Below are 4,435 nucleotides of genomic sequence, written 5' to 3'. Positions count from 1 at the left end.
CCCAAAAAAGATGTCCTTTTCATCATAGGGGACTGTAATGAAAAAGTAGGAAGTCAAGAGATAACTGGAGTAACAGGCAAATTTGGCCTTGGAGTACGAAATGAAACAGGACAAAGGCTAACAGAGTTTTACCAAGAGAATGCATTGGTTAGCAAACATCCTCTTCCAACAGCACAAGAGAAGACTATACAGATGGATATCATGAGATGGTCAATACCAAAATCAGATTGATTATATTCTTTGCAGCCAAAGATGGAGAAGCTCTATACAGTCATCGAAAACAAGATCAGGAGGTGACTGTGGCTCCGATCATGAACTCCTTATTGCCAAACTCAGATTTACATTGAAGAAACTAGGGAAAACCACTAGACCATTCAGGTATGACCTAAATCAATTCCCTTACAATTATACAGTGGAAGTAACAAATAGATTCAAGGGATTGGATCTGATAGACAGAGTGCCTGAAGAACTATGGATGGAAGTTCTTGACATCGTACAGAAGGCAGTGATCAAGACCATCCCCAAAAAAAGAAATGCAAAAAGGCAACATGGTTGACACCACCCTTATGGCAGAAAGTGAAGAGGAACGAAAGTGTCTCTTGATGATAGTGAAAGAGGCGAGTGAAAAAGCTGGCTTAAAACTCAACATTCTGAAAATTAAGATCATGGCATCCAGTCCCATCACTTCATGGCAAATAGGGAAACAATGGCAACAGTGGCAGACATTATTTTCTTGGGCTCCAAAGTCACTGCAGATGGTGACTGCAAGCCGTGAAATTAAAAGATGCTTGCTCCTTGGAAGAAAAGCTATGACCAACCTAGACAGCATATTAAAAAGCAGAGACGTTACTTTGCCAACAAAGGTCTGTCTAGTCAAAGCTATGGCTTTTCCAGTAGTCATGTATGGATGTGAGAGTTGGACCATAAACAAAGCTGAGCACCGAAGAATTGATGCTTTTGAACTGTGGTGTTGAAAAAGACTCCTGAGAGTCCCTTGGACTGCAACGAGACAAACCAGTCAATCCTAGAGGAAATCAGTCCTGAATGTTCATTTGAAGGACAGATGCTAAAGCTGAAGCTCCAATACTTTGGCCACCTGATGAGAAGAGCTGACTCATTGAAAAAGACCCTGATGCTGGTAAAGATTGAAGGCAGGAGGAGAAGGGGGCGACAGAGGATGAGATGGTTGGATGGCATCACCAACTCAATGGACATGAGTTTGAGCAAGCTCTGGGAGTTGGTGATGGACAGGGAAGCCTGGAGTGCTGCAGTCCATGGGGTCGCAAAGAGTTAGACATGAATGGGGGACTGAACTGACTGACGTCTTAAGCAGCAATGGGCCTCCACATCTGAAAATGGAAGGAGGTATCAAAAGAAAGAACTGGGAACAGGCCTATGCTTCCGTACCCTCCTCACCAGCACCACCTTACATTCCCTGAGGCCAGCTGCCATGTTTTTAGAACCTTGAAAACAGGTTACCCTTTCATCAGCTCCATGGGTTCCTGTTCCATGATGAGTTCTAGACCCCATAGGTCCCACGGAGCTGCTCAGGGGCTGAGAGATTATCTCACAGTACAACCATAGCCTATTGTCTGGGGAGCTCTGATTTGTAAGGTATATAGCACCACAGCAAAGGAAACAGCTTAATAGTGGGTTTTAGATATCACTTTCTTAAGCTCCAACAGTTGTAGCTGCTCACAGAATTTATCATTGGCCTTCTTACACATCTGACTCAAGATTGTATGCCATTCCTTAGAGGCCAGATCCCATCTTCTTTCTCTCTGGGTAGAGTTATTGCTTATCCTCTTATCTTTCCAAAGCCCTCACACTCCTACCTGGTCTGGCCAGTGGGGGAAATACATCATATTTAGAGAAATGTACATGTACTTCTTTATCTCAATTACATCTAAATTCAGAATAAAGCTCTGGAGCCAACTTTTATATAAGTAAGGGACTGAGGGATTGTCTTTCTCCTGCATTGCAGGTGAATTCTTGACCACTGAGCCACCAGGAAAGCCCGAATTATCTTTCTTAAAGTAAAAGACTATCAATCCATGTGAGGAATTCTGCTACCATCCTATCAAGCACTTATCACATTACAAACAGGTTTCAGAAGAAGTTAATGGACATATCTAGAAGTCTGAGACCAGCTTGAATCGCTGCCATTATGGAGATTCCCTTGTTGATATTCTGTGTGATCATTGCATTTCAAGGGTTTTTATAAGATGAAAAGCCAATGTTCTTATGTGGAACAAAGTGATTCAGCTGATGAAAAGGGAAAGTGAGAGTCACTCAGTGGAGTCCAGCTCTTTGCGACCCCATGGACTGTAACCTGCCAGGCTCCTCTGTCCATGCGATTCTCCAGGCAAGAATACTGGAGTGAGTTGCCATTCCCTTCTCCAGGGACCTTCCCCACTCAGGGATCGATCCAGGGTCTCCTGCATTGCAGGAGGATTCTTTACCGTCTGAGCCACGAGGAAAGCCCAGGTAAAGGGAAGGAAATTTAATTCCTCTTTTAAACAAATGCACAAATATAAAATTAAGGCATAAGTTTACAATCAGTAATAATGATGTATATATTATTGTTGTTTCTTAAAAATATAAATTTCTACTCTCATCAAGGTGGTTATAGTCATAGCATGGTTTTTACCTCTCCCTGTCCCCCCAAATCAATTAATATGCACCTTCCTAATTCACCGAATGCTATGCTGAATAGTCCACAATAGAATATGGGTTCTCCAGCCTTTCACTTACTAGCTTTTCTGTCTTGGGGAAGTCAGTTTCTCTCTCTGTACCTCAGATTCTTATCTCTAAATAAACACTGAACTCATAGGGATAATATGAGGATCAAATGAGGTAGTAGATGTAAACTCTGGAGAACTGTGCCTAAAAGAATTGTTTTTACTAGTGCTCAGCAAATATTAAGGAAAGGAAAAAAGAGAGAAAAGAAATCTGGTGATGATGTTACCAAAATCAGGGCCCATCTATGAGGCATACGCCCTTATTGCTTGAGGCATTGAACTCTTTTTTTTTTTTTTTTGGCCAAAAGTTGGAAAGCCAATCCTGGGAAATACCCATCTGTCCTTGGGTCATTCTTTGTTAATAAGATAAGTAATACAGAGAAGAAGTGGTTGATGAATCCTGAAAAATCAGCTGTGTCACTTTAGGGAACACTGTTACATGTGAAATATTTGGAGGCAAACAAAAAAGAACACACAGTTTCATGTGTTACATGTTACAGTAGTGGTCTGAAAGGATGAATGTTTCTCTTTCACATCTATCTGGATAAGAGGCGTCATCAGTCATAGGAAGAATCACGATTACTGTTTTGTTTTAAAAAAAAATGTTTTCTGATAAAGTCTAAGCCAGTTCACTGCTGCCATGGTAATCTTTGAGTATGTTTAAGAGGGGAAAGTAGAAGTCAGAGAATTGATAACTATCATATATTACGTTCCTACTTTTTGCTTTACACAATGATAAGCACTGCAGCTATATGACTTGATACAATCTTACACTGAGGTAGGTATTATTGGAATCATTTCACCTGTGGAGCTTAGCGATGGTACCCAAGAATATCCATCTAAAATTAACAGAGCTAAGATTTAAAGCCAGGTAGGACCTAGGCACTTGACTACTATGCCATGTTTCCTACTGGCAGTTGGTTACAAAGTTGTTGATACTGACGTACTACTAATTACAAATAATTCTCCAGTTGGAAAAGATGAAATTTCCTTACATCCATACTATATATTTTGAATATTTTCTCCTAAAACTTCATGAGGAGATGGGCACATAAAATTTGAAAATATTTCTGAAATTAAAAGAAAATAAACATTTTAAGTTTAGCAATGGTATATGGATTAATACTTACATTTCGGTAGCCAATGGATTTAATCAAAGATTTTATGGAATTTTTAAACAAAATGGAAGCAACCCTATGAGAAATGTTAGATACTAGAGGAACATTTGGAAAAAAAACTGAAACTCGCATTAATAGTGGTTATTTGCAAATATATTCGTAAGTATTGATTTCTTCCAATTTTACTGAGACTCAATTGACATACAGCATTGTATAAGTTTATGGAGAAGGAAATGGCAATCCACTCCAGTATTCTTGCCTTGGAAATCCCACAAACAGAGGAGCCTGGTGGGCTACAGTCCATGGGGTCTCAGAAGAGTCGGGCACAGACATAGGGACTAAACAACAACTGCAACAACTGTATAAATTTAAGGTGTGCAGCATAATGATTTGACTTATACACATCATGAAATGAGTACCGCAATAAGTTTAGTGACCACCATCATCTCATATAGGTAGAAAAATAAAAGAAAAAATAGTTTTTTCTTCTGATGAGAACTCGTAGGATTAGCTTTTAACAACTTTCATATATATAACATGCAGCCATGCGGCCATGTTAGATGTATTAATCATGTT

The sequence above is a fragment of the Bos grunniens genome, chromosome 6 (assembly GCF_055505025.1).
Source record: "Bos grunniens cultivar Pamir isolate PY7600 chromosome 6, Bosgru_T2T1.0, whole genome shotgun sequence".
In the NCBI taxonomy this organism is placed as follows: Eukaryota; Metazoa; Chordata; class Mammalia; order Artiodactyla; family Bovidae; genus Bos; species Bos grunniens.
Note: the sequence above shows the minus strand (reverse complement) of the source record.